We start from the raw sequence: 13,596 nt of genomic DNA, 5'->3' as shown, positions 1-13,596 counted from the left end.
TGAGGGTCTAAAGCTTTGTTCTGCTAAACCTCCTTGTTGGTTTGACTTCCGGTACGACGGTATGCTCGGTGATTTTACAAGACGGAGGTCCTGGGTTCGATCCCCGGCTAGGCCGATTGAGGTTTTCATAATTGGTACAGGTCTGGCTGGTGGGAGTAATCGGCCGTGGCCAGTTACCACCCTGTACGTGTAGAAACCGAAAGGGGTGTGGATTTTCATCCTCCTCCTAACAATATAGCCCGCTTACATCTTAGATTGCATCATCACTTACCATCAGGTGATATTGTCGTCAAGGGCTAACTTATAAAGAATAAAAAACAAACCTCAAAGGCCGAGGTCAAAACTCCATAGATGCCTCTAACTTACTTGTGTATGTACATGTAATAGTCCCAATAGCTCAACGGTAAGAGCGGCCGAACTCATCACATAGGGGTGGTGGTTCAATCCCCACCCCGTTAGTCTATTGTCGTACCCACTCCTAAAACAGTAATTCCCGACTAGTTGGAGGGGAATCGGAATATTGATCATATGTATTTAAAAGATATGGCGAATATTCTTTAAAAATGCTGGTACTCCAAACTAATATAAAATAACAAAGATCTAGCCATTCCAGACTTTTAGACCATTATACATTACATTATATATATATCTACAAAACAGTAAAGCGGGGTGGTATGTAAGGAAAAATTGTTAAATTCTTTCCTTCGGCCATTACCGCGTAAATGAATAATTAATGCCCCAAGGAGCTACCGCATCTGCTAAAACGTTAATTTCTCATACAACTATAACCGTTTATTAGCCAGCAATGTATCCAGCGATGTCGTTTGGATGGCTAGCGCGTTGACTTTGAGATGTGCTACCAATGATTATCGTAGTAGCGCTGCGGGCGTGGAATAAGCCGTTAAAATACCGCCATACTGGAAATAAAAATTGCTTAAACATAACCGATGTTACAAACTACTTTGTTAGGGAATTAATTTATACTACACCCTATTTCTCGAGACATTTCATCTTGGGTATTAAACAGTATCAAACAAAAAATTGCGAATACACAAAAACAATGGAAAGAAGCATATTCCGGATCAGAAAAATACATAAAGGATGCTCTAATAGGATCTTACCAAATTTGGCTAGGCAGGGAAAACAACACAGGTCCATCCGTCTACCGTCTACGGTCTACCGACTTTTCTTTTACCTGATGAGTTCCATCAGGTAAAAGAAAAGTCGGTAGACCGAAACAGCGATGGAGAGACGACATCGCTCAAGCGGTGGGGAGAAATTGGATTGATCAAGGCAAGGACAGGCAAAGGTGAAAAAGGTTGGGGGAGGCCTATACCCAAAATGGGGTCCACATCCTAAATCATTTAGATTTAAGTTAAACACTAACATTAACTAACACTAGATATTAAGTACATTTATAAAAAATAAATCACTATCACAATGTAAAATGTAAAAATTAAGGATACTGGAATAAAAGGGCTTCATTACTATTATTATTATTAGACCCTATTTTTCATACCAATAGGTAGTTAGAGAGCCGTGACAGTCCAGTGAATATGACCTCTGCTTTCGATTCGGAGGGCGTATGGTCCGAATCCGGTCCAGGGCACCTTCAACTTTTCAGTTATGTGCATTTTAAGAAATTAAATATCACGTATCTCAAACGGTGAAGGAAAAACATTGTGAAGAAACCTGCATATCTGAGAATTTTCTTGATTTTCTACGTGTGTGGAGTCTGCCAATCCGCATTGGACCAGCGTGGTGGACTATTGGCCTAACCCCTCTCATGGTAGCAAGAATAATGACAATCAGTCTGAACATTAGGCAGTAAATGAGCCAGACGTTTCTAAGATAAACATTTCTAAACTCATAACTTCTTTTGAATCCTGTTGCATAAAAAACATCGACCATCGGTTTCCACTCAACCTTTTATTGATATTCATCCCCCATAATTTTCAGATGGAAATACAACAAAACTGACCCAACACGTAATGCAACCCAGCTATAATTCACCCAAAACAAAATGAACAAAACCACTAATATAATACGATAAAACGGAGCCATAAAATTACATTTTTTGCGAACATAAATTTTCTTTATGTATTTTTAAATAATTTTTGATTCCAACTCGCACGTGCTCGGCGGCAAATGATATGATACATCAAACAACGTGCAACGAGCGGCACCTTTTATTAACCGACTTCCAAAAAGGAGGAGGTTCTACGTTCGGCAGTATGTATTTTTTTTTACTGCTACGCACATTCCCTCCATTATGTATTATCAATCCAGAGCCAATAACTGTGGTCGTGCACTATCCTGTAATCTGAAGACCACATTGGCGCAGTTGTTAGTGCTGGGATTCTCAAAAGAAAGGTCGTGGGTTCGATTCCCAGCACGGGTAACGGTTTTATGCTATTACAATATTGAGTAACTACAAAATCACCGCAAAAAGTGATCTGAAGTTAGCTACTCCACTGAGAGCATACATGCACAATTTTGTGTTCACTTACATTATATGAGTATCTATGCGTGATCGAATCAGAAATTAGGAGATCCGCAGAAGAACTAAAGTCACCGACATAGCTCAACGAGTTGCGAAGCTGAAGCGGGGCACATAGTTCGCAGAGCCCTCAACGAGTTGCGAAGCTGAAGTGGCAATGGGCGGGGCACATAGTTCGAAGAGCCGATGGACGTTGGGGTCACAAAGTGCTGGAATGGTGACCCCGCACTAGTGACCGCAGTGTTGGCCGACCGCCCACCAGGTGGACTGACGACATCAAGCGAGTCGCAGGGATTCGCTGGATGCAGGTGGCTCAGTATCGTGGTGTTTGGAAGTCCCTACAAAAGGGCTAGTCCATCGGCTGATATGATGATGATGATGATATGTAAATCAACATTAACACCCTATTTGAACGGTCCACTACAGATTCAGGCCTGGAATTTGGAACTACAACTCACTACGCTACTCTCATACTAGTAGACGGGCATTCAATAATACTATCGACTCTCGGATAGAAAAGCAGACTGTAAATAAAAGAAAAGCAGAATAATATAAGCCGTAGAAATGACGAAAGTGAAGTGAGCGAAGACCCTAGTGACAATTACCACCGACTTACCTAGAGCGTCATTATGCTCGCCCATAAATCTCTCGCGAGTCAAATTGTTTTCATTTCGCACCAAATAAGTTATGAGAAATAGTCAAGATACTCTGGCAGCTGCAATTACACGTGGTTACGGGGATTGTTGACGTTGATGTACGTAACAGAGCCCCTATTGCGAGTTTTTATAGGTTTCGATAACGGAATTAAACGTTGAGTATTGCAAGACTGACTGTGACGTCACCCGGGTCTCAGCTGAAAATCAACACTGGGTTTCTGTTCTGCAATTAACGGTTTCTTTTCTGCAAGTAACGGAGCTGTAAACCCTTTTTTTGGAGTCACAGACAGTCATATAATATTTAAGATAGGATGTACTGTTTGTGACACAAAAAATAAATGAACTTATTTTCTTTCTTCTTTCTTTCTAAGACGACGTAAAAATAAACTAAGGTTCGAAGTAATAAGTTTCTAGGTATTCCTGTATATTTCATCACCATCATCATTAACAACCAATGGACGTCCACTGCTGGACATATGCCTCTTGCATGGACTTCCAAGCAAAACAGTCTCGAGCCGCCAGCATCCAGTGGCTACATGCAACCCGCTCGGTCCACCTAGTAAGGGGTCGATCAACACTGCGCTTTCTGTTGGGGATTGCCATTAAATACTGTATACGATGTGTATTGTTTTATCCTTGATTGATGGTAATAACACAAGACACACACTAACAAATAATTATTTAATTTTTTATCAGTGACAATTAATTATTAATTTTTTTTGTCAGTATGTGATTTATGTGATTTTAGAATTGATTATTTAACTTTTAGTTCATATATAATAAACGGTCGAATATTTATATACAGTCGAATTGTGAATTCTGTGGTGAGTCCGAAAATCAACTTTTCAAAATCATTGCTTTTCAAATACTTATTGAAAAGCAATGTACAAGTAATTGTTATATTTGTAGTATTGTAGTTAACACCGGTTAAAACCGTCAGTTTTCGAGAAGTAACACGTACTAAAACTGCACTGCACTAAAAACGAAAATAGCGTTAATTTATTGCATCGAATATAGAAACACGTAGGCGTTTAAACTAAAAAGCACAATTTTATTGATGACGGTCGCTCTTGACTTCGTGTCAAATAGTGCATTTGTAAGATGCAATTATACAAAAAATGTAAAAAAATTCTTATGTATCTTTTTTTTAATCTATACGAATAAATAAAGTTCAAGTGTCTGTCAATTAGTTTGTCGTTTATTTTAATAGGTTTATAATAAAGACCAAAATAGTGAATTAGCCAGCAGTAAGGACAGAAATTCACGTAGGCATCTAATGCTAGCCATCCACCATGCAATAAGCCCACATGCCTGCAGCGCTAACTGCTTGACGTCTGATAAAACTGATCGTGTGTTGCATGATGTCATGCACATCGCCACCAACACACGATCAGTTTTATCGGCTGTCAAGCCGTTAGCGCTTCAGGCATGTGAGCTTATTTAATCGTCAGTGGCTGACATTATATTAGATTACAATAAAAATATTTTAGCTTAGCAATTTTAATATTGCTTTTAATTTACCCATCAATTATATTTTTTTCTCACGATAATTTACAGATGCAATAAAGTACGCAATTAAATAAAGTTATTAATTAAGTTTTGGCAATTAACCAATACGGAATGTGGATTCTGTTGGAGAAAAGAAAGCGGAATCTCTCTTTTGGTATCCCGATTTGGGAAATTAAACCGTTGACCGCCATACATTTAGCCCTCATTCGCACGTGAGGTTTTTTAACGGACGTTAAAAAAGCGTTCAAATACAACAAATGCATTCCCAAGTTCCCACGACGCTTTTTCGAGCAGTATTGTATTTTCAATGTTGAGTGTTGGAAATACTCAATGACCTTCATTTCACTTCATACTATATTTCAACGCTTTTTTAACGACCGTTAAAAAACTCTCGTGCGAGTGAGGGCTTAATTAGTAATTTAAGCTACGCTGATTTGATGAAGTTTAAATATTTTTTGTATAATTTTTCAGGGTTCCGTACAATGATTTTATACTATTAAATATGGCAACATGACTGAGGCAAACAAAGGAACCCAATTTCATTTAACAAAGTCGCGTAGTAGTAGTGCAACAAAAGTTATTTGAACATAATAATACCTAAATATATATGAGTAACTTCTAAGTTAACGTATAAAAAGATAGGTTGTTTATGTTGAAAAAGACTTGTAGGTTTTAGACTTTGTATCAAGTGACCCGACAATTACAACCATGTAAACAATTTAAAGACATCAAGCGGGTCGCAGAGAGCTGCTGGATGCTGGCGGCTCGAGACCGTTTTGTTTGGAAGTCTATGGAAGTCTCCTATGTCCAGGAGTGGACGTCCATCGGCTGATAATGATGATGATGATGAAACAATTTAAATATGTATCCATAGTTGTACCTTGTACCTCCATAAATATGAGGCCGTGCCTTTCTATTACAAACTAGCGGGTAGAATTAAAAAAAAAAATAATAACATTATATAAATAAAAACTTCTCCGTATTATGGTCTTAAACCGTGCCAAGTTTCATTTGAATTAATTCAGCAGTTTCAGCGTAATGCCCGAATAACAAAAAAACACAGACAGACAGACCGACAAAAAATCGAAAAAAAATATTTTTAGCTTCAGTATCGATTCTATAATGAAACAATTTTTTTCACACATGTTTTCAATATACGAATTTACAAAAAATGTCACAAAAAACCCGCTAACTGTAAACTTTACACATACCTCACGTAAACCAATAAAGTTACAAGTATTTATCGCGACAGGCTGATATGCATAATTTCTATAATATTATAAAAAGGTGTATTCGTTATTCTTCACTATCGGTGCAAATGCATGAGTCTCTAGCTATAAAAACCCTTACAATAACGAAGTCTAATTAAAATATAATTACGTTGCCATTATAATATATCCATAAACTTCCATAGAATAGAGTTTTTGTCTCAATAAATCAATTTATAGGCACGTTTTAGAATTAATTACAATTACTTCGAGCCGTGCTTATTTAATAAAGCTATTTAATTGATATACTATCTAATATCTAGGACTAACTGTATCTGCGTCTGGGATCGAAAAGCTTATAATTCTGCATTTAAAAGCTAAAATACGTCAGTCAATTGAGTTTCATTTAAGTATCACGACAGCGTTACGATGCCGATCCGATATATTACTATGAAAAACTGTGGTCTTACGTAAATTTATATGGAGGCTACTTTTTGTTTCTTTGTAACCCCCCCACTTCCCTAAAATGGGAGGTGAAAGTTTGTATGGAGCATTCCGCAATTTTTAAGGTAGAAAACTATAATTTTTTATGCAGACTATTTTTGTGACTAAAAAAAATCGTGCATACTTTTTTATTATTTTTTACAAGTTAGGTCTTGACTACAATCTCACCTGATGGTAAGTGATGATGCAGTCTAAGATGGAAGCGGGCTAACTTGTTAGGAGGATGAAAATCCACACCAATTTTCGGTTTATACACGACATCTTATCGCTTTACCGTGCGGTCCCGGTGTAAGAATAGGACCGCTCCATATCCTCCCGTGGATGTCGTAAAAGGCGACTAAGGGAAAATGTCGCTAGTGGGTGGCGGTTCGAAAAAATCCACAACTCTAAGGATTCCCAAGGAGGGTTGACGTCAGGCAGTCACAAAAATTACTAGCCAAAACATTTAAAAAATATGTCAATACAAGGAAACGGATTTTGTGAGAAGGTTAGGGCGTACCCCCTAGGCGACGCGCAGGTGCAGCACCCGGCGCCTGTGGGAAATGGACAAGGGTTGTTGCATCATGGACGGGTGCGACGTAAGAAGCAAGTCCGGGAAGTAAGAATGAGGATGGTAAGCTGGAATGTAGGAACTATGACTGGGAAAGGAAGAGAGCTAGCGGATGTTTTAGAAAGGAGACGTGTGAACATTGCTTGTTTGCAAGAAACGAGATGGAAGGGTTCAAAAGCTAGAGAAATCGGGATGGGTTTTAAATTTTTTTACTGCGGGAGTGATGGCAAAAGGAATGGGGTTGGTGTAGTGTTAGATAATGAATTGAAAAAATGTGTGACAGATGTAAATAGAGTTAATGATCGAATTATAGTAGTCAAACTAATTATAGAAAATGTAATGTCCAATATAGTAAGTGTATATGCGCCTCAAACAGGTTGTGATGATGCGACGAAAGAGAAGTTTTGGAATGATTTTGACGGAGTTATGATAGCTATCCCCAATAATGAAAAGGTCTATATAGGGGGAGATTTTAATGGTCATGTAGGAAGACTCAATGAAAGTTATGAGAGAGTACATGGGGGGCTTTGGAAACCGTAATCGGGAGGGAGAAAACCTGCTGCAGGGAGCCACGGCTTTTGATCTGGCAGTAGTTAATACATTCTTTGAAAAACAGGATCAACATTTGATAACATATAAAAGTGGGAATCATAATACACAAATTGACTATTTTCTTATAAGAAGAGACCATATTAAAGAAATTAAAAACTGTAAAGTCATACCGGGGGAACCTTTAGTATCACAACACCGACTTTTACTAATGGAAATAAAAATTAAAATCCAAAAGTCTATGCCTAAGCCTAAGACCCTGCCCAAAATAAAATGGTACATGTTAGAGAAAGAGGAGTGTGTGAAAGAGTTTCGAACAAGAGTGGTAGACAAAATGATTGACATGGATGACCTTAACAATAAATCGGGGAATGAATGCTGGAATAAAATAGCTTTGTGCATGAGGAGTGAGGCAAAGAATGTTTTTGGAGAGACTAAAGGTAAAAGTATGATAGCTAAAGACACATGGTGGTGGAGTAAGGATATACAAAATATACTGAAAGAAAAGAAGGATGCATTTAAGGATTGGAAAAATGTGAGTGATTATGACGGCAATTCGAAAGAGATTAAAAAGAATGTTTACGTGGAGAAGAAAATGAAAGCGAAAAAAGCGGTTGCTATTGCAAGGGGAAAAGTAAACAGTAAATTGTATGAGTCCCTAGATTATCCCCAAGGGCAAAAAGACTTATTTCGCCTAGCAAAAGCGAGAGAAAAGAATGCAAGGGATATAGTACATGTGAAATGCATAAAAGATGATGCCGGAAAGGTTTTGACAAATGACGAAGAAATAAAAGGTCGGTGGAAGGAATACTTTAAAAAGTTGATGAACGAAGAGAATGACTGGAATCGCGAATTAGAGAATGTATCAATGAATGTGGCAGTGGTAAAAGAGGTGAATATAGATGAAGTAAAAATGGCAGTGCAAAGTATGAAAAGTGGTAAAGCGGTAGGGCCTGACAGTATACCAGTCGAAGCTTGGAAGTGCCTGAAAGTGGATGGATGGAAATGGCTGACTTTATTTTTCAATAAGTTGTTGCACGAAGAGTCAATCCCGGAAGAGTGGTCCAGCAGTTCGTTGGTGCCCATATTTAAAAATAAGGGTGATGTCCAGAATTGCAACAACTATCGAGGAATAAAGCTCATGTCACATACTATGAAGATTTGGGAGAAAGTGATAGATAAGAGAATAAGAGAGGAGAGTGAGGTTACTCTAAATCAGTTTGGGTTTATGCCAGGACGGGGTACAACTGATGCTATTTTCGCTTTGCGTCAACTGTGTGAGAAATACAGGAATGCACAAAAGAATCTCCACATGGTGTTTGAGTACCCCGTGAGGTTGTATGGTGGGCTATGAAGGTGAAGAAAATACCTGGGAAGTATGTTAGAATAGTGAAAGAAATGTATAGAGATGCATGCACGAGCATACGGTCAGAAGCTGGTGTTACTGACAAGTTTCAAGTGGAGGTGGGCTTACACCAAGGATCGGCTTTAAGCCCCTATTTGTTTCTCCTAGTAATGGATGCTCTGACATCAGACATACAGGAAGAAGCACCTTGGTGTATGCTGTTCGCCAATGATATTGTACTTGTCGGAGAAAACGCATCTGAGGTACAGAGCAGACTGGGAAAATGGCAGGAGAAATTGGAAAGTGTTGGTCTACGAATCAGTCAAACGAAAACTGAATACTTATTCTTGGACTTTGGCGGTACATCTCAATCTTCCAAAATTGCCTTAAATGATGTAACCCTACCAGCTTGCTCCGATTTTCGGTACCTCGGGTCGCTTTTTCAAAACGATGGCAATGTGGACCGAGATGTAAAAAGTAGAATGAATGCGGGATGGATGAAATGGCGACAGGTCTCAGGTGTACTATGTGACCCGCGAATGCCTCTTAGACTTAAGGGTAAAATATACAAAACGGTTGTAAGACCTGTCGTGCTGTATGGATCAGAATGTTGGGCGGTGAAAGGGATGGATAGTAAACGAATGCATGTGAACGAAATGCGTATGTTGAGATGGATGTGTGGTGTGACAAGAATAGATAAAATAAGGAATGAGTATATAAAAGGAAGTCTGAAGGTGGCGCCAGTGACAGAAAAATTGAGGAGTAGAAGGTTAGCTTGGTATGGACATGTAATGCGTAGAGAGGAAAGTCATATTACTAGAAAAATGTTGAATGTGCAAGTGGAAGGTCATAAGAGGAGAGGAAGGCCAAAGAAGAGATGATTGGATTGTGTGAAAGAGGACATGTGTGTAAAAGGAGTGGATGATGAGTTGACGAGTAATAGAAACGAATGGAAAAGATTGACATATTTTTCCGACCCCACTTAAGTGGGATAAGGGTAAGGAGATGATGACACGACATCTTATCGCTACACCCCAGAGTATGGTCGAGATCTTCGCGTTCCATTCTTACTTTACACTCTTAATTTGGTATAGGTATCTAAATATTATTAGGAACAAACAGGAGAGGCGCCAAAATTGGATCTCGCTCCATTTTAAAATTTACTTCGGGCCGGCGCTGACGGTCGACTGCGTTTTGGCTCGTATTGTCAAATAAAATAATATTTAATAATACTAGATTGAAAAAAATATGATATTTTTTTTAAATCTAGTAGAACGATTATGATCAATTAACTAGCCAATTGTAGCGCATAGAGCAACTAGTCGTGTAGTGTAAGTGGGGCCGATATGTAAATGCTTGCCTGTAATTATCTGGTAGCCTCGTATTAAATTGTAAGCGCGGCCTGCCAACATATTGATAAGGCTCATGCATAAAGATGGAGTCACCGGCGGCGGAAGCTTTCTTTGTCGTGTGCTTGCACCTTACGTAAAGGTGAATCTTTGTGTACGCGATAAATAATTGCGTATGTTTTAAAGGTATTTTTACAATAAATACTCATTCGATATTTATTCAATTAACTGCTGTCAATTATCCGTTTAAAACATTTTATTTTTAGAAAATGTGCTGTCAAAACAGTACAGTGACCATTCGACGAGGTTTTATTAATCGATTAACTATTTGAATTTAGAATTGGATTGAAAGAGTGAATAGAAAATGTTTGTGTATTATTTGTCGCACCTCTAAATTTTATTACGACTTGGTGCATAGTAGAGATGCGTCGACTAGTCGACTTATTATTACCATTTTTTTTAATAATATATAAAATAATAATTTATCTTCTTCTTCTTCCTAGCGTGGCCCGCTTTCCGGCTTTTTAATGTCACCTACTTCGCCCAATCTTGGGCATCCGACTTCTTAATCCTTCGTTTGCTGGGCATTCAATACGCGCGAAAAAAATTAAGAAAACGATGCCAAGTAAACGAAACACATCGACACACTTGCAGGTGACTTGCGCTTAAATCTGCTGTACCTAAATTAAACTTTACGAAAACCCCCGAAACCGTGATCGTCTTGGCCGATTAGTTGGCTGACTAACAAGTATATTTGCAACCGACTAGTCGGCTAGTCGGCAAAAGTCCTGGTCGGCGCATCTCTAGTGCATAGGTGTTTTATAATGAGGTTAGCTATCACAAACCTTTGATTAGTATCTATTCGCCTATGTTATAACGTTTATGCCAAACTTCACGCTGTTTCAGTAATTACACGACTGCGTCAGAAGGAGAGTCATGTTTTTCGAGCGTCGGGATAAAATAGTAGATCGTTAACCGAGGTTGGAAAGAATGAAACCCCTTTTCGGCCCACTGCTGAGTTCGAGTCTCCTCTCAGAAAGACAGGGGTTAGGCCAATAGTCCACCACGCTGGCCCAATGCTTATTGGCAGACTTCACACACACACAGAGAATTAAGAAAATTCTCAGAAATGCTTTCCTCACGATGTTTTTCCTTCATTGTTCGAGACACGTGATATTTAATTTCTTAAAATGCACACAATTGAAAAGTTGGAAGTGCATGCCACGGCCGTATTCGAACCCACACCCTCCGGAATCGGAGTCCACTGGACTATCACGGCTCCCTATACTAACTACTAACTTTAATTCTGGGGTCCGTTTCCTAGACCAAGGCAGGCTACGCCACTGTAAGATACCGATCTATTAAAAGTTAAACATCAGTATAAATTCAGTTCATTTATTTAAATCTATCTCGGTCTATTCTTGTTCAATATAAATCTGTACAAATCTATTATATAATTGTTAAATACAGCAGTGGACGAATCCTCGATTACTCACACAGAGCAGGTGCGTTAGCGCAAGTCACATCGAGAATACCTCCACAACCAAACGACGTATATACGAAACAGATCAATGAAAAATACCCTCTATTAATATAATATCAAAGTTCCATTTAAAACGAATGGTGGTTTAGTGTTGTTTTTTATACCGATGTTCAGTTTTATCGAGGCATACGCACCGCAATTGCCGCTACTACCGCTAGATGCGTAAGGAATATAAAACCGGACGGGTCATAATTCGGTATACCATACATTTGTATGGAGTGCCGAGACTAAATGTTTAGTCTTTATGAATAATTAAAGCTTTACAACAAAAGTTTTCGTAAGTAACCTGAGTATTGTAGCGTAGATCGACTAATAGGTTCATTCATTTTATAAGGCTTTTTAGTCTATCACCCCATACCGAGTAAGTATGTAACTATGGATTTTGGACTGGCTTGGCTTTAGGAGAAAACAGTTTTCAAAAATCCGTACCTGAACCGTCTATAATATTAAAATATTAAGCGGCTTTTTCTTCGAGGAAATGTCTGTAAACATGTCCTGCAACCTTTAAAATTTAAAATAACGATGTTTTTTGAAGAGATGAAGTTAAGCCTCGTGTGCCATAAATATCTGTAAAAATGTCGTTTATTCCTTCCAAAATATTTTTTTAAATATGATCGAATTCTTCTTTCTCTGCAATTACTCTTGAAGACGATAATAGTCCAAAGGACGAGGAACTCACAACCTCTCGAGTTGAATTATCATCATCATCATACCTTAAGATCCACTGCCGGACATGGCCATTTGTAGGGACTTCAAAACATCAGGATCTTGAGCCGCCTGCATCCAGCGAATCCCTGCAACTCGCTTGACATCGTCAGTCCACCTGGTTGGGGTTCAACCAACATTGGGCTCACTAGTGTGGGGACGCCAATCCAGCACATAGTTGCTCCGCCCATTGCCACTTCAGCTTCGCGACTCGTTGAGCTATGTCGGTGTCGGTTCTTCTGCGCATCTCCTCATTTCTGATTCGATCACGCAGAGATACTCCGAGCATAGCTCGTTCCATCGCCCGTTGTGTGACTCTGAGAATTCTTTCTTTCCGAGGGTCAGAGTCGCCTTAACCGTAGACCAATTCCTTAAAACTCAAGACGTGTGGTGCTACAATTCATAATTAACCAGTGAGGAGTTCGGACAGGGCATCCTGTCGCGTCACGTGAATATATTATTCAGATTGTTATCGAGTTATCAAATGTCGGCGTGCGGATGATACTAGATGCAATTTAATGCGGTTATTAGCTAGCGGACCGCGACTTGCATGCTATTCTGTTATTATAAACTGCGCGCTTACTCTGGCAAAGAATTATATTAAAGTCCCTTAGCTGGGCAAAATGGCTACCTCACAGAAATACTCGTATATATATACTTAGCAGACTTACCTTCCTAAGGGGAGTGTTAATCGATTGTCAAGAAATTCCTTAACCCTACATCCAGATCACTCCTGTCAAGTCCTGGACTTTGCTCGGAGTTTTTCTCTCAATCACGCGATGGACCCGGCACCCGCACGATAAATCCATGGGTTGTTAAGATATTCATCTCACTCACAAACAGTGGTGCAGCCTGTCTGTATCAAAATTAGTTAAGCTAACAGACGCCCGACGGTTTTTCTCGTGTAGTTACAGTTCCCGTGGGTTTACGGGGATAAAATATAACCCCCTATAATCTCACATACCTTACATCATCTATACTTATAATAAATATCTAGAGAGATCAATTATGTTCATGAAATATCTTTCCAAAATAACTATCAGGGATGATTAGTGATCGATACTGATGCCAAAAATGTTCGTTATAGAAACAAAAACTGCTCGACGGATTTTAACGAAACTTGGTACAATTATTCTACATACTCCTGGGCAGGTTATAGTGTACTTTTCAGGACTGCT

General features: G+C 38.9%; 1 pseudogene; it reads left to right on the top strand.

The window, feature by feature from the left end:
- Positions 1-6,802: 6,802 nt before the first annotated feature.
- Positions 6,803-8,830, top strand: LOC128198820 (uncharacterized; annotated as a pseudogene).
- Positions 8,831-13,596: the final 4,766 nt, after the last annotated feature.

This window comes from Bicyclus anynana, chromosome 15 (assembly GCF_947172395.1).
Source record: "Bicyclus anynana chromosome 15, ilBicAnyn1.1, whole genome shotgun sequence".
Classification (NCBI taxonomy): Eukaryota; Metazoa; Arthropoda; class Insecta; order Lepidoptera; family Nymphalidae; genus Bicyclus; species Bicyclus anynana.
This window is presented reverse-complemented; position numbering and strand designations above follow the sequence as displayed.